Source organism: Mustela putorius, unplaced genomic scaffold (assembly GCF_011764305.1).
Source record: "Mustela putorius furo isolate JIRA1106 unplaced genomic scaffold, ASM1176430v1.1 tig00000874_pilon_pilon_pilon, whole genome shotgun sequence".
NCBI classification, from domain to species: Eukaryota; Metazoa; Chordata; class Mammalia; order Carnivora; family Mustelidae; genus Mustela; species Mustela putorius.
This window is the reverse complement of record NW_025421505.1, coordinates 2,053,261-2,071,527: the sequence shown is the minus strand read 5'-3', so window position 1 is coordinate 2,071,527 and position 18,267 is coordinate 2,053,261. Positions and strand designations below refer to the sequence as shown.

Genomic DNA, 18,267 nt, shown 5'->3' with positions numbered 1-18,267 from the left:
GACTACAGTATGACCTGAAGTAGACTATGGCATAGTGTGATACAGACCAAAAAGGTGATGGAAGATATGCAAAGAACAGGTGAAGAGAGGGAAGGAGTGTTATTAGAAATGTTATTTTGGTTACCACTACTCTCCAGTTAAAGGACTATAACCATGGCAACTGGGACCAAATAAAGAGAAAGCAATGATGGCTAGTTTTCTCTCTGCAATAAATCTTTTATAAGACGAGGAAAATAACCCTTCATCTTATGCCAGGAACAGCTAGGTAATTAAATATTATTTCAGTGGTTATTTATATTCAGCAAAATCTGAGATATATTTAAATGAAACCTTAAGTGCAGTGACTTCCATACTTATTTTACATGTTTAACACACACCCACACAAGCCACAAATCGTAATAGAAATTGTGATCAAGAAAATTATTTCTCCAGTTTAAAAAAAAAGTCTTTTTTAATATGTAACAGTGACATGCAACTTTTCAAAAATGGAATGTTAAGCTGGCACCTCTAACAGTCTGTGGTAGTGAGACCAGTAACCACATCTTTTGGCTAATCTCTCTATAAAATGAGAAAGGAAGCAATCATCGAAAGTGCTGGTGACTCCCAAATCCTTTTTAGGATGTCAAAACTTGCTGACTTATGGGTCTAAATCCAGACAAAACAAGGTACAAATGAAAGAAAAGAAATAAACCAAACACTGGGCTGGCTTATAAATATGTTTGGAAGTGTCAGTTTAGACCTATTAAGACTCTTTTTCCTAACACTGTGACCCAGAGTTCCAAAGGCTACCATCACATGAACGACTCTGACTTCTGGATACAAAGGTCTGGCAGATGGGCCTTTGCAGGCATGCTTAACTTAATTAAAATAATAGTAAAACTTACATGACTGTATTCTAAATTTAGATACTCACTGTAAGTTATGAGTTAAAGAAATATGAACAGCTAAAATTTCTCTTAACAGGAACCAGGTTTCCTTGGAGAAATGGCTGATTCTATATCTGAGGCAAGAAATACACAAGATGAACTGAGGAGTTTTTGGCCATAAAATATACTTGGGTCATATCAAAGACCACAGGAAAAAAACAGAAACAGGAGTCAACTTGGAGGGCATCCAAGATGGTACAATTTGAGTCTTGAAAATACTGATAGTAATACCTTGAGATAATTCAAATAATTTGCAGACTCATGAATTCATATTGTCATTAAACCCCAAAACCCTCATTGCTGTTAGGGCACTAACTCACTTTTATAAAAACTGGGAGAAAATAAAGCAGTTATCTTGCTTTTCCTGATAAATGCACTTTGAGGGATAAATGAATAGCTGATGAGGGGAGTTGTTCTAGCTCATAAGTGGAGAAGGAATGGTGCAATTTGAACAGCATCATTTTGCAACCTCTAAGGAAAGGATGGATTGGACCTTTATGGTGGTAGGCAAATTAGAGCCCATCTTGCCACATTAGGGCCACATCTTGCCCACTGCCTATTTTTTTTCTTTAAATATTTTATTTTTATCTGACGGAAAGATCACAAGTAGGCAGAGAGGCAGGCATAGAGAGAGGGGGGAAGCAGTCTCCCCACTTAGCAGAGAGCCCGACACAGGGTTCAATCCTAGGACCATGAGATCATGACCTGAGCCAAAGGTAGAGGCTTAACTCAACTGAACCACCCAGGCACCCCGGCCACTGCCTACTTTTGTAAATGAAGTCTTATTGGCTCATACTTTTGTATTATATATGAATGCTTTTGTGTTACAACAGAAAGCTGAGTAGTTGAAATAGAGGCTCTATGATCTCCAAAGTGTAAAATATTTACTATCTGGTCATACATAGAAAAAAGTTTTCCAATGACTAGATTAAAACAATGATCTTAAATAATTTCTTTAGAGAGGTAGGAGGGCCAAAGGGAGAGAGAGAGTCCCAAGCAGGTTCCATGCCCATCACAGAGCTTGTCACACTGCTCAATCCCACGACTCCGAGATCATGACCTGAGCCAAAATCAAGTCAGACACTTAACTGACTGAGCCACTCAGGCGCCGGATCATAAATAAATTCTGTAATAGATTTTATAATGGTGAGATCAGACTGATAATGCACTTCAATCTTAGCAACACTGAAAGTGGATCAGACATTAAATGTGAAACAATGTGATTCACTAGGATGTATACCATAGCACATTCGTGAAGTATTCTTTTTCAAGAGGAAAAAAATAAAGTAAATCAAAGCAGATTTTCTGATCTAACTACCAGATGACAGGAGATATGGGAGAGTGAGAAACTTGTTCAGTGACAAAATGAGGACTCAACCAACCAAATTCAGAATGTGGGACATTCAAAAAGAAGAAATGTAGTAGTTATATAGTGGTTGAAAAGAGATCAATCTTTAAAATGCAATGTGTGGACCTTGTTTGGATCCCAGTTCCAACAAAGCACTTATAAAGATTTTTCTAAAGACAAATTTGGAAATATGAACATGGCTCTGGGTATCCAATGGTAGTAAGAAGTTACCATTAGTTTTTTTCAGTGTGATAATGCATTTATGGCTGTGTGTGTATTTACTTTAATGTTAAAGATACACACTGAAGCCTGGGATTTGCTTTAAGATATTGCAATAATCAAAGGATAGGAAGGATACATAAAAGAAGATGGGCAAAATGTTAAGTGTTAAAGCTGGGTGATGGATACTGGAGAGTTGAATATACTATCCTCTCTTTATTTTGGAGTATGTTTGCAATTTTCCATAATAAAAAGTAAAAACTATGGAGTGGTTCAGTTAATTAAGCATCTGACTTGATTTCAGCTCAGGTCACGTCTTGGCGTCCTGGGGTTGAGCCCCATGTCGGGCTACACGTCAGCAGGGAGTCTGCTTGCTTCCCTCTTCCCATGCTTGTACCCTCTTTCTTTCTAAAACAAATAAATAAAGCTTTAAAAAAAAAGTAAAAATTGAAAAATATTAAAGGACAAAAAAATAGTACATTCTTTTGGTAGAATCGTGTTTAACTCACTCTAAATCTGGTTGTAACATTTGCTCACCCCAAAGTTGTTCTAATATCTATTTCTGCTTGCTTGACTGGCAGTGTTGGTCACTCTAAGACTTCTAAATACTGCAGCACTGACATCTAAAATCTCTATTTTTACCTTAAAGTTTTAGAAAGATGCTTTCTCTTCTCTACTTTTCCTCTAAGAATACCTCAATAATATTCCTTGTATTTCTTTTCACAGAAGGAGAAACTACTTTCTCCGCCCCCCCTCAAAGTTTGGCTATAGCAAGGCTTCAAACTCTTATGAGAAGAATTAAAGGGAAAAAAATGATGTCATAAGTAATATGCATACTATATATTTATGTATAAATATATATCACACTATAAATGTATTCTCTCTCCTCTCTACATACACACGCTCTCTAATGATATCATTACAGTTAGAAAAGCTCATGGATAAAAATTAAGCATCTAATAAACTCTAACTCCCTGCTCATGTGCACTAAGACTCCCTTTATAAACAAAATCTTACATAGAATGTTTTAAGGTTACTCTTTTAAGTTATTGAGCTCCTGATATTTTACTGTCTGGGTTTTTTTATTAAATGATTGTCTAATACTCTGAGCCATGCTCTTCCCTTTCTCTTTAAGAGCATTTAAAAATAAAATCTTGATTTAAAATAATATAATCAGAAATTATATCATAATTTTATAAGTCAAAATCATAGACCTCTTAAGAATGAGGAAAATCTTACTGAGGTCTTCCTTCTGTAAGAAGCAGACCCTAAAATGACCTACCTTATGCCAAAGTTTGAAGCACATTATTACTCAACACAAGGTCAAAATGATATATTAAGATAGAAAATGCTCCACAATTATAGGGCCACAGTTCTCTATCTGGGGGCAGATGAGTTTCATAATTCAGAACTTCTGGGATTTTAGAAAAATAATATAGTGTCTAGTACCCATAATCAAAATACACTGTTTAATACCCATAACAAATATAAATATAACACTCATAATTAAACTCAACAGTATTTCTGCAGTGAAACTAAATATCCATATTGAGTGGAAAAAAGACTGCAAACCTCCTTGTGTGTTAAGGTCAAGTTTTGCTACCAAAGGAGTTATGACAAAACCATTTGGATTTTGGAAATTTCTGGATTTTGGAATTGTAATTAAGGGATTATAATCCTGAATAATGTAACTATATTCTCTTATTTCAGTGACTCTCAAAAGTAAATTATTTTGAAGGTAAAATGTTAGATACTAGGGGTGCCTGGGTGGCTCAGTCGATTATGTCTGCCTTCGGCTCAGGTCATGATTTCAGGGACTGGGCCAGGTGTGGGGCTCCCTGCTCAGTGGAGAGTCTGCTGGAGGCTTCTCTATCTCCGCCTCCCCCTGCTCGTGCTCACTGTCTCTCTCTCTCAAATAAGAAAGTTAAAAAAAAAAAGATTAAAAAAAATAGATACTAAATAGATATAGTTAGTTTTATTTGCCTTAGAAGAAACAGAACAGTAATAACAAAGGAGAGAACTTCTGCAAGTTACAGATTTGTATGCTCTGGGATGGATTTGTGGCAAGTAGACAACTGCTCTTTTGGACACACTCATGATCCTGGTGACACTGTTAGTGAAAAGGACAGGGCAAGTAATCGACTGTCCTCCTTTCATCCAAACGACTCTGTGAGGCAACTGTCAAGGTCTGTATGGAACAAACTTCTAGAAGAAACTGCAGAATAATATTGTGTCAGTGAGTCATCATAAAAACAACAGGTAATTTACCACTTAAGCTTTCTCTTTTCAGAGCTCTAATTTTTAATGTTTTTAATTTTTTTTTAAAAGATTTTGCTTGTTTGTCAGAGAGAGAAAGAAAGCGTGAGCAAAAGTGGAGGGAGCATCAGGGAGAGGGAGAAGCAGGCTCTGGGCTGCGCAGGGAGCCCAATGTGGGACTCAATCCCAGGACCCTGGAATCATGACCTGAGCCAAAGGCAGACACGTAACTGACTGAGCCACCCAAGCGCCTCTGTACTTTTTAAAGACTGTATTTCCCATTGTTGGAACATGCCACTTGGTTGACCAGATTAAACTGAGCTTACCTGAAGATTCCAAGCCTGCTATTTCCCTTCGGTGTGATTCTTCTTAGGATATTCGAATGCTGGACTATCCGGCGCAGAGACGTTGTCCTTGTTGGGCATTTGGAAAACAGGGCTGCTCTTGATTCTATGCCATCCCAAATGTATGAATCCAACTAAGGGTATCATAACAATCAGAACTTTATAGTTGCTCCAAAAGTTCTGAAAGCTCATAGTACTTTAGCTTCAGTGCACCTAGGAAAAGGCCAATAGGCAAAGAAGGTAAGAACAAAAAACAGCTCCCTCAAGTTACATCTGTGAACTGTCACAAGTAGAATATTGCACTCTAATGAAAGTTGACTATTAAACATTTTTGGGTACAATATAGTGTAATATTAATTAACAAAAAAGGATATGTTATAGGCTCAAAGGGATAGCGGGAAGTTCAGCCTTGAGAAACTTATAAAGCAATACAAACTTTTAGTTGAAAATCGTTAAAGGAGCCAAATCACTAGCTAGAAAAGCTATATAAGTCTTTGGAAATCCTCAGGCATAGATGTCATTTTCTTTATATAATTAATTATACATTCTCTGAGCCACAGTAAAATTAGACTTAAAAAATACATTTAGTCAGAATTTTAACAGAAGAATCAAATGGTAATCCTTAAGTATGCACTAAGAATTTAGATTTTGTATTCCGACACATGTAAGTGACGGTATTTCAACGGAGATTGGGACAGTCATGCATGGATTCCAACTGAATACTGGAATGGACTCTGGGTTAGGAGGAATTAATACCATTTCAATTTATGTCCTGAAGCACAGGATTTTAGTGTTTACCTTTACTACTAATAACTCTACCCTACAGGGTTTACTCTTTACCCAGTTTACACAGAGAAATTGGGGGTAGTAACCTGCCAGTACTTTCAAAGGTAGGTTGTATTTAGAAAGATTCCTTGGGGCACCTGAGTGGCTCAGTGGGTTGAGGCCTCTGCCTTCGGCTCGGGTCGTGATCCCAGAGTCCTGGGATAGAGCCCCACATTGGGCTCTCTGCTTGGCGGGGAGCCTGCTTCCTCCTCTCTCTCTCTCTGCCTACTTGTGATCTCTGTCAAATGAATAAATGGAATCTTAAAAAAAAAAAAAAAAAGATTCCTGTCCTTGGTCTTTGGTTTGGAAAGCATGATGGTCTGGTTTTGATGATCTGTTGGGTTTGGGAACTCGAGTCTAGACAACCTCTAAAGACTAATTATACTTTTTAATTTAAGGGATTCTCATTAGGCTTTAGTGATTAGCTTATAGACTTGTGATGCTATGAATGTGCTCATTTTTAAAGTTCCTTTCTGAGCACAGAAAGACAGTACAAACTGTTCCATCATCTATGGAATATACTAAGAATTAGGTTCAATTGCATATATATGAGTTTCAATATCATGTAATCATTTACGTTACAATAACTGTATGACTGTCACTAGAACACTGTCTAAACAGAATTTACTTATTCTTTCCCCTTTAAGTCAAGATTAAAATATACTGCTAATGAGTTAAACACCTTAACTATCTCAGTGTTCTACATATATTAAAAATAAATGGGGGCACATGGGTGGTTCAGTTGGTTCAGCATCCGACTCTTGATTTGGACTCAGGTATCATCTCAGGGTCATGAGATTGAACACTGTATGGGGCTCCCTGCTCAGTGGGGAGTCTGCTTGGGATTCTCTTTCTCCCTCCCTGTGCCCCACCACCTGCTCTCAAACATGCTCTCTAAATAAACAAATCTTCAAAAAAAACAAAAGAAAACAAAATTTAGAGTCATTTCTTTGTACATATATCGTTTCTAGCAATAGAAATCATTTAACCCAGTGTCCAAATTCACATTTTATAAGGACTTTGTTGTAAAACTTACACTATTAGATGGAAAAAAACCAATGGTCTACTTTGTAACAAAGAATTTTATGCCTTTTTCCTGTGTGGGTTTTTTTTTTTTTTTTTAAGATTTTATTTATTTATTTGACAGACAGAGATCACAAGTAGGCAGAGAGGCAGGCAGAGAGAGAGGAGGAAGCAGGCTCTCCGCGGAGCAGACAGCCCGACGCGGGGCTCGATCCCAGGACCCTGGGATCATGACCTGAGCCGAAGGCAGAGGTTTTAACCCACTGAGCCACCCAGGCGCCCCCTTTTTTTTTTTTTTTTTAAGAATTTATTTGTCAGAGGGCACATAAACAGAGGGAGTGGCAGAGGGAGAAGTAGACTCCCTGCTGAGGAGGGAGGCCGGTATGGGACTCAATCCCAGGAGCCTGGGGTCATGACCTGAGCCAAAGGCAGCCGCTTAAGCAACTGAGCCACCCAGGTGTCCTGCCTCTTTCTGGTTCTAGAATTAATTAATTAATTAATTAATTAAAAAGATTTTATTTATTTATTTGACAGACAGAGATCACAAGTAGGCAGAGAGGCAGGCAGAGAGAGAGGAAGGGAAGCAGGTTCCCTGCTGAGCAGAGAGCCCGATGTGAGGCTCGATCCCAGGACCCTGGGATCATGACCTGAGCTGAAGACAGAGGCTTTAACCCACTGAGCCACCCAGGTGCCCCCTCTTTCTGGTTCTAAAGTCCTCTTGTATCCTATGTACTTTTTGCAACCTTTAGGGACCATACCTCTTTAGGACCATACCATACCTCTTTTCTCCAAAGATAGAACATACTTATATATGTTATATTAACTGTATCATTAAATTTCATTTTGAAGCCCACTATACAAAATGCTTTTGAGATTTGAGGATACAGTAAAACCCTGGGTGATTTGGAAGTAATGAGGGAAGAACTATAGTAAGGATTATTTCACAGAGACAGAAGGACAGAGGCTGTACCAGTTAACTGGCTTGTGTTGACTGATGTGATGTTTTGTCCACAAAATATCTTCAATTAAAGGTTTCAAAGATACCGTCGTTCATATTTGGTCTTATCAATACTTAAGGTGACTCCAACACCTCTGACACTCTAAACATGAAGTTATCAAGTCATATTACATCTTTTTAAAAGATTTTATTTATTTATTTGACAGAGAGAATCAGTGAGAGAGGGAACACAGCAGGGGGAGTTGGAGAGGGGGAAGTAGGCTTCCCCCTGATCAGGAAGCTTGATGTGAGGCTAGATCCCAAGATCCTGGGATCACATACTGAGCTGAAGGCAAGACGCTGCTTAATGACTGAGCCATTCCGGCACCCCAAGTCACATTACTTTTAATGGATGGCATCTCTTCTTTTCACAGTTTACTCCTCCATGATCACTAACCTAATTCTGTATTTGTCAGCTTTTCCCTCAATTACAAAACTTTTAGGGAAACAGCTTATAGAAAAGAGAGTTAGCATCAAGTTAGCTGACTCTTTGGGTCGTCTAAGAGTTAAGGACAAGGGAGGCATTCCATTTTATTTACATTGTGTTTAACAGCCTATTATTTGTTTCCATTAGGATGACTTAAGGAGCTATACATCTTTTTCTACATTTGGGCTTGGTTAAATATAAGAATTACCTGTTTTGGTTGAAAACTCATTATTGGCCATTATTACTGAGGCCCCGTAACAGACTTTCTGGTTAGTAAATGATGTAGACTGATCTAATGATTAATTGCTTTAATGTTTACGCAACACGTACACATCCCCATTTCCTCAAATTCTCTATGTCTCATATATTGATTTGGCTAATGGGAGTGGGAGGTAGGTAACTATTTTCCATTGATTATTCTGTTGTACTCTGAGATGCTTGGAAGATGATCAGGATCAGGATTATAAAGCTTTTTACTTTGAAAAAGACTTCTAGAGTTTTCACATTTAATCCACATAAAAACACTACCACATTATATGTATAATAGCCCATCTCCATCAAACCAGATGGAACTAGCAATCTTTTAAAATGGTACAGTAACTTTAATCTCTTTGATTTAATAGTTTTCTAGCACATCACATGTATCCGATTATTACCTGAACAACCAACTTCCCAGAACAAGACACATTAGACTTTACTAAATAAGGCTCATTATTAGTTTTAAGAAAAAGGCAGCATAGCTTTGAAATTTAACATTCCATGTAGTAGTGAGGTTATGTGTTCCTTATTTTGTTCATATCTTCTTATGGATCTTTAAAATACAACCAAACATATTTTGGGGATACAATTTTAACACCTTTTCTCAATTCTTCTGTGGGACTTTTTTTTTTTTTCAAAATGAAAATCATCATCCTGCTATTTCTAATATAATATAAGTTTGCTTTTTAAAGTTAGAAAATATAGAATAAGGATAAGAATGCTAAAAATGTCTGGCATCTTTTTGGTTTTGAGAAAAATGTGACAATTTACTTGCTGTTTTATAATTTTTTCTTCCCTCAAGAATAGAAATTTTCATTATCATTTTTAATAGCTGCGTAGCTTTTTATTATATGGAGATAAGCTGATTTGGATGGCTCTCTGATAGAAATTTGAGATTTGTTTCAACGTTAATTTTATTGCTAAATATGCTATGGCTACAAATATTCTTGTAAATATTCCAGAGTCCTTGCTTACAGTCTCTAAATGCTGCTTCTCAGGATAATATAAAGAATTACCACATTTCTTCATTAACTCATTTTCCAAATGAATTTACAAGTTGTTTTTAAAACCTTGACTTTTACAAAGGTTCGTGGTGCTGAACATAAGGGATACTGAAATTCAATTTGGGAAATTAAGCTAAATACAACTTACCTTGAGATGGTCCTTCCCTCAAAACACTTAGCAAGTCATTCCAAATGAGATGGGAACTATTTACTGACACCAGAGATTCCTGAGTCTGAAACAAAACAAGAATGCACTCAGAATGATCAGGTTTGATGAGCAGTAACAGGTTGATCCCTAAAAATAAATTAGTCTTTGTTATTTATTCACTGAGCTTTTCAAGTGTGCTTGGAGTAAAGCAGCAACAGAAACAAGAACATAATGGTTTTTCCTCGTCCTTTACCCCTTTGGTACCTGCAACTGCCTTTTTCTTATCTTCTCTGAATCTTCTTTAAATGCACTCCTAAAGAAACAAAGAAGGTATGGAACTCTTGGAAAGATGAGAGAAAGGAAGAGTTACAAAATTACTAAGTTTAGGTCAAGTAAAACAGCGTTTATAGTTTTATTCATCGAAGTGCCTTCTGTTAAGTTTAAAACCTGTTTAGAGACAAACTATTTATTTTTTTAAGATTTTATTTGTCAGAGTGCATGAGCAGGGGGAGCAGCAGTCAGAGAGAGAAGCAGGTTCCCTGCTGAGCAAGGAGCTCAATGTGGGACCCAATCCCAGGTCGCTGGGATCAGGACTTGAGCCAAAGGCAGAGGCTCAGCCAATTGAGCTATCCAGGCATCCCATTTAGAGACAATCTTAACACAGATTTAGCTTTCATATACTCCTTTCAAAAATACGTACCCTGCATTATTCGAAAGGCTTCACATTTTTTATCTTTTTGTTTTCATAGCAGTTTTATGAGGCCACTTTATAAATGACGAAACAATGATTGATTCCAAGATTATTGTCAGTTAACTGGCATTCAGCTTGGATTTTGGAGTCCTTAAAGTCTTGGCTGGTATTCTTTTAGGCTATTTTCCAGAGTCAAGAATTAGTGACCCAGCTTTGGCAGTAGAGTTAATCAGAATTTCCAGTGCATGATAATGGATAAGAACATTCTGAGTACATTGTGCACACTTTTAAGAGTCACTGAGGTCACCTATCCTAATGTATTAAGCCTGGCATGTTCTTCTGATTCTCATGTCAGGTATGTAAGAGGTTAACAGTGGTCTTGTGTCAACTTGTCCAAAATTAGTCTGTATCCTCCACATACACATCTGTGACCTACTAATAGTTGAGATTAGCTGCACTAATTTTAGTTCAGTTTCTTCAGCTTAGTTCCATATACAGAATGAATAATAAGAGTTAATGAACAGAATGGGGAGAAGCTTGCTGTATTTCCACCTTAATAAAATAACTGTAATCTCCCGAGTGCACATAAATATCAAGGCTAAGAAAGGAAAACACTGAGATATATTACTTCACAGCACAAATATTGTTTAAAGTCAAGGTATTACTGTGTCTGAAGTAGCAACTTTCCCTCCCCCTATTTTGTATTACAGAAATTATTATCTCTTCAGTTTCTACCACTGAGACCTCTCACAGGGTTGCTGCGGCTTGTTATATTGCAAGCTAAGTGAAGGTTTCTAGGTGACAGGACTGGTCTGTAAGGCAAAGGACAGAAAGACAGGTAGGCTTCCTACAAAATCCTAAACAGCCTAGCTCTAGCTATCAGTTTATTCTGCCCATGTAGGATCATGTCAATTAAAATCATCAAGTTTTGTTATTGGCCATTATTAAATTAAGCCTACAACAACCTGGATGCAGGAAATATTCTAGAAAAGGTTATCATTTTGCCTACTGGGCTTGCAAGGCGCCATCTGCTGGTCTTTTGGACATAGTGTAAGGTAGATTCTTTTCAGGTTTCCATTATTGCTCTGCTCAAAGTATTTGAAAAATATTAATTTTTAAAAACTTCCCTGAATATAATTTAAATGTGAAGAGGACATTAGACAGAATATTACACAATCAATTATCCCAGATCTTGTGACTGTGACTGTGATGAAGTTTACCGGATCTATATAATGCCTTTTCTTTTATGACAATGTTGGCTTAGATGCTTGAGAATTCTTCATTTCTGAACTCCAATCTCTGACGCTAAAAATATCCGAAGTTTTTAATATGGCAGTTCAAATGCTGGCACTTTTTGTGTACACATTAGAAGGTCTGTGTACGGTCTCCATGCTTATTCAACTGATTGGCATACTAGAGAGATCACCAGTTTCCTTTTTTCCCATCTTCTATCTTTATCACCTAAAATAACACAGTTTTGCTGAATTTTCATCTTGTAAAAACATATAATCAAATACATTACTGTTGGGCTGTTGAACTGAATGGATCATACCTGAGTTCTAAAGTTTCCATTTGGCAAAATCCTACCACATTTCCCTCCCCACTGCCTCAAGGTCAGCTTGACCTATACCCAGTAGCTATAATGCTGACAGCACAGCTGGTCAGGAGTAGTCAAGAACACATGAAGGTCAACATAGTTATGTATAAGTAGTTTATAGTCTCTGCTACCTCCCCCATTTCTGTGAACTCAACGTCTTTATGAGTAAGTAATATACTGAAAGCATCACTGATTGTATATGGGCGCTTTACTAAATGTCGGCAGTCCAAAATGTGAACAGTGAATGAGTGATTAGGGACTAATGAGGATGAGAAAATTAGCTTACTGCAGGCTGTGAATAACCAGAAAGGTTGTAGTGTTGTTTATTGAGTTTATACTTAAATTAAGTATATTTAGATGCATTCTCTTTTAAGTACACTTAATTAAGTATAAACGCTATAAAACAACACTACAACCTTTCCATTCCTTGTTTTTACACCTGGCTGCCATTTGATGCTGAGGTTGGTGGGGGAAAGGGAGTGGGTATCATGCTGAAAGCCAGCTTGTTTCATATTAAATGTGCAGTTAATTGGCCCCTTGGTGCTAGAGCAGTGACTATGTACCCCTAATTAGCTCTGAATCCCTAAAAACGTGATTTCTATCTTCATCACTTTTCAAGAGCTCTGTTTTACTCTTCACCTCTGTTTCTGCAACTAAGCTAATGGCCAGAAGAAACGGTGGCTATCAGGCATTAGCACCCTTGACTTCCCGTCTCACATGTAAAAACCCGTCAATCTCAGTTCTCATCTTAGCCTCATTCCCTGCTGTCTCTGCAGGGTTCTAACTCCATTATCCCTCTCTTACATTTCCCACCTCCCACTATTTATAATGGGTCTTCTTCCTCCTCCACAAAACCTGACCATTTTTCCCTACTGAAAAGCACCAAAACAAGTTTCCTAAAGCAACTGCCCTTTCCCTGTCTCCCTTCCAGCTGCTACACTTTTCCCAGCCACTGCCCTTTCAAAAAACAAATCTTTTCCTAGAGTCACTTCCCACCTCCATTTTCAAACTCAGCTAATCTGCTTTTGTTCTGCCTTCTGTGGCAACTGCTCTGACTGTGACGATCACCAATCTCTCCCTTTACTTGATCTCTGAAGCATTCTGATGTGTTCCTGAAACTCCCTTAAGTACTTGAGACTCTGGTTTGTTCCTTGTCAGTCTCCTTTAATGGTCCCTCGGTTTCCATCCACCTCTTCACCCTTATCAAAGATCTGTCCTTGGTCGGTGGCTTCCCGTGCTCCATCCCTGGGTGGTCTCATTCACATCCAAAGCTTCTGTTACAGTACATCCCTTCAGGATGGTTCTATCTTCAAACCATGTGTCCAACTGCTATGGTTCACCTCTATCTGTACCCACAGTCTGAACTCATTTCGTATACATATGAATCCTCTTTCATTCCCAAACTGCTGTTCTACCTCTATTTATTTATTATTTATAGTTTCAGTTAAAAAAAAAAAAAAAACCTACTAAGCCTTTCAATTCCGAAGTCTGAATATAGTGGTTTCTGCCCTTTTCTTTGTATTCCTCTTCAAATCAGTCCCCCAGCCCTGCCATTTGACATGATAATTTCACATAACCTCTCCCCACAGTCACGGTCCAGATCCTTATCACTTCAGATGACGTCCTTGCTTATAATCCGAGGGGCTCTCGAAGTGTGGTCCCCTCACCAGTAGCCCTAGCATCATCAACGAATGAGAAATACAAATTCTCGGGTTGCCTCTGACCTACCAAATCAGAAACTCTAAGGTGGGGTCCAGTAATCTGTGTTTTCTAAGTTAAAGTTTGAGAACCACTGCTCTAGTTTGCTCTGCATTAAATATACTCCACCCACTTAACAGCCATCTTGCAAAACCAAATCTGGTTTGGTTTATGCTTTGCTTAAAAGCTGTTCGTTATATATTTATAATATATATATATATATTTTAAATATATATATATTTTAAAGATTGTATTTATTTATTTGACAGACAGAGATCACAAGTAGGCACAGAGGCAGGCAGAGACAGAGAGAGGGGGAAGCAGGCTCCCTGCTAAGCAGAGCCCAATGCAGGGCTTGATCCCAGGACCTTGGGATCATGACATGGGCTGAAGGCAGAGGCTTTAACCCATTGAGCCACCCAGGTGCCCCCATTCGTGATATTTTTATTAGAGGAAGAAATCTAAAATTTCTTTATATAGCACAAGAGGCTCACCAGAATCTAGTTCCTGGTTAGTAGTTTTCAAAAGGTAAAGCAGAGCCAGTCATTTTAGTAAGAATGCACTGTCGTGTGGTGTTATGAAGGGGATGATGAACTGTGGAATCCTACTGCCTGAGCTTTCAATCTCAACCTCAGCACCTCACAACTAGCTGTGACTTTGGATGAGTCTCTTAACCTCGCTGTCACTCAGTTTTATCATCTGTAAAATGAGCGTAATAATGACTTCATATCACGGGGTTGCTGTGAAGTTAGCACAATACCTGGCACTTAGTCTGGACTCAGTGATTATTAGCTATTACTCTTGTTTTGGTTATTTCAAAAGGAATAGAGCCAGCCTAACGTATAGCAAGAACAGGAGAGGACTGGAATGAATAAAGGAGGCCTGCTTCCCTGGGCAGTTTGTTAGTCTCGATGTGAGTAAATACCCCGATTCTCATGTAAGAGCTTCTGAGATCTCGGGGGTTATTTTATTTTTTTTTAAAGATTTTATTTATTTGATAGAGATCACAAGTAGGGAGAGAGGCAGGTGGAGAGAGAGGGGGATGCAGGCTCCCTGCTCAGCAGAGAGCCCCACGTGGGACTGGATCCCAGGACGACCCGAGCTGAAGGCAGAGGTGTTAACCCACTGAGCCACTCAGGCGCCCTCGGGGGTTCTTTTGACTAGAGGGGGCTGAATCTGTAATCAGATTCCAGTTCAGGAAAGGTAAACCCCTACATTGATAGCCAGGAAAGCTAATTGTGAAGGAAACAGGGAAAACTCAGAGCAAAGCAACAAAAACAGGGTGAGTAATTTGTTTCTTTGGTAACAGTTTAATAAGAGTCCTAGTGGACTATATATTCAGAAATGTTTACTTTTTTTAAAAGATTGAAGAGAGAGGGAGAGTGAGCATGTTTGTTACTTAACAGCAAAGGCATTAAGTAATGATGGGAATCTCAACTGTATCCAAAAAAAATTAATTATAACTTTGGGCAAATCACTTCTCTGCTGCCTCAATTTAATAATCTGTAATATCAGCTATGTTATGAAGATCACTATGTATATACTTATGTATTTATTGCTTGGTACAGTGTCCAGTTTGTGGGAGGCACTCAATATATAGCAACTATTACTACTGGAAGTATATTATCTTTGTATTAATACAAATTAATAGAAACAGGCACTTCTGGAGATTCCTGTCTGACCAAAGCAATTGTGTATTATCATCTAATATTTCAACTAATATTGGGTTATAATTTATAAAACTGAGGAATATTGTAAAGACAGATCCCAAAACAGTGTTTCGGTTAAATATATATTTAGGGCTTATCAATTTTCATTCCAAATACGAGTGAGATTGATTCTATTCAAATGTTTACTTAGTCTCTGTTAGGTGCTAGCAGGACAATAGGCTGGTGGGGGTGGGCGGGCATTGTGGAACAATTAAGATGAATAAGGCATGGTTCCTGTCCTCAAAGAGAATACAAGCTTGAGAAGAGAAAGGCAAAATCCAAATAAAGCATGATTAAATGCTGTATATGAGCCAAAAAAAAAAAATACTGTAGAGATTTAAAGTCTTCACAAAGTTGACTAGTTTTTCAAAACTTCTGGACTTCTCAGTTTCTCCTCTATCTTCCTCTGTTAGTCTCCATCTATTTTTACGTACTCCATCTTTAGTTATAGCAGGAGTCAGTATGTATTAAAGCCAGTAACAGCCACCCACTGTAACAGAAGGTAGCAGCCATTTGTTTTGTTTCTCCATTATATTCTCAGTACATAACAAAAAGTGGAGCATCTTCCTCGCCCTGTCTTACACAGGGTGGCTCATTCTTGTGCTTCAACTTAGTTCAGATGTTCTACCCAGAGACTTTCTCTGAGCACCCAGTCTACAGTTTCTTCCCTCTCCCACCCCCATTATTCCCTAACACATCCCACCATTACCTTCAAAGCCCTCCTGTTCTGGGTGAATGCTGTGATGTGCCACCTTGATCCCCCTTAAGAATAAAAGGCTTATTTCCCTAGCTCTTGGGACTGCTGAGACAGCCCTCAGTTGTCAGTCTCCTTCCAGGACTGACATGGCTGAAAAGAGCAGAAGTCAGGCCTTCTTTTCAGGACAACAGGCATCCAATGACTGTCCAGGTATAAAGGTCTGGCCCTTCCCTCCAACTTGGGACACCCCTGAAGGGACAAACTAGCACCAGAGTTCCCTAGGGACTGCACTGCATTTTAACTTTTTCTATCTGCCAATTCCTCCTTTATTCCTTGGTAAGATCCAAAACAGTCCTTCCTAATAAACGTCCTGCCCTCAATTCTCCTCCTCAGAGTCCACTTTCCATGGAACCCAACCTAGGATAATCTGGAAGCACCTTGTTCATTACCAGGGTACTTGTTTCTTGTTTCTTCTTCCATCACTAGAATACAGGCCCCATGTGGTTAGGGACTAGGTCTGTCTTGGTCACTGCTGTATCCGCTAACTCAGCTCAGAAACTAAGAGAGAAGAAATATAAATATAAATTATATATATGAATATAAATTGACCAAGTTAGCGAATGAATTGAGAGCCCCTGTAACAGCTACAGTATCTGGACATGGTCCTATTCGAGAAAAAGATGAATACAGACCCAGGAGTTTTTCATCTCAAAAAGATTTTCATCCCCACAACGTCAAAAGTCCTGTGAGTCCTGCTTCTGCTTTCACACGGTGGCCACCAACCAGGCTGTACAACAGTTCTGACGTCCAGTTCCACGTCAGAGAGTGGCCCTGACCCCCCAGACTGACACGGGCGCACAGTGCCCTCTTCCTTGAAGGAGGGACCGACGCATCACAGGTTCCAGCTAGCAGGTGGCAGCGCAGGTGCAGACGGTGCTTTCACGGGGAACACCTTTTCCAGCTCCTCCACGGTGTGGCCGCGCAGACGGGAGAGGGAGGAGGGCCTGCACCTGGAACTCTACCCACACGACTGGAAAACCTCCTCGCCATCCACATTCCTTCCGTTACCAAACATGTACTGCCTATGGCTATGTTACGGGAAGGTGTCTAGTTTTCTAAGGGGCCAGCCTCCTCTTTGTCCCCGCCCCCAAATATCCTTCAGCGAAGATATCAGTGACCTTTCGGAGAGGGGCCAGGGGCACCAACAAGCCCACCTCCCCTCTCATCGGCCAGGCAGAAAACAGGTTTTTCCACCTGAGGTTCCAGCGCTCTCACCTGCCCACCAGCCGCTGAGCCTCCCTAGGCCGCCGCCACCAGCTGGCCCCAGAGGCCGAGCCACACGCAGCCGCCGCAGCCGGTCCTGGCAACTTGGCGCACCGCGCCTGGAGACAGAGCATGCGCAGTGCTGTGCTTGGCTCCGGCGCTGCCGAGAATCCGCTTTTCCGGGTTTTAGTGAGGCTCTCAGCCCGGAAAGCGTTTGCCAGAGACCGGAAAGAGCCGGGGCCGGAGCTTATTCGGCGTCAGTCTCTGCAAAGGAGTTGAAACTAAAGAATTTATATAACATCAACTGGATGTGTTAGGGTACAGTATCCGCCTTATGGCGCGCGCTTCGGAACTATTTTTGACTGAATGACAAAGTAGTTAACGGTTCCCCGCAACACACTGTCCTCCCAGATTTGACCAATCACAAGGCGCCTGATTCATTTTTTTTTTTTTTTTTTTGGCGCTATTTCCCCGCCCTCTTTTACATCTGCTTCCAAAACCAGGAGAAAAGGAATGGCTCATCACCACGTCCCTGGATCGGGTTGGAAAGTGGACATGCGCAAATGAGAGCTGGTCGCTTTCACAGAGCTTTTGCCCATAGCCGTTCCTATGGGGGTTTTTGAGGAGGTCGGGAGTCCTCCAACTCTTTCGTTTCACAAAATAGATAATTTTGGCGGTGTCTACCCATCTTGCTTCTTAGTTCCGGGACAAAACTTTTGTTTTTCTGTAGCATTCAAAAGAATTACGGAGGAAACTATGTGTATTTCTATTTTAAAGTTTACCCGGCATTATGAAAGCCACCTTTGCTTTCTGACCTTCTTTATAACCCGATTCTTG

General features: G+C 39.5%; 1 long non-coding RNA gene across 4 annotated transcripts; it reads right to left on the bottom strand.

Moving 5' to 3' along the window:
- Window positions 1–5,075: 5,075 nt before the first annotated feature.
- LOC106005667 lies at window positions 5,076–18,264 on the bottom strand. Of its 4 annotated transcripts, none has more exons than XR_006608384.1 (4): window positions 17,443–17,540; window positions 16,605–16,725; window positions 9,776–9,860; window positions 5,076–5,306 (listed from the first exon to the last, which is right to left on the bottom strand). It is a non-coding gene; the product is annotated as an uncharacterized LOC106005667 (long non-coding RNA). The 4 variants fall into 4 exon arrangements; XR_006608383.1 differs by having other exon boundaries at window positions 16,617–16,725; XR_006608385.1 differs by lacking the exons at window positions 16,605–16,725; window positions 17,443–17,540 and adding an exon at window positions 18,246–18,264.
- Window positions 18,265–18,267: the final 3 nt, after the last annotated feature.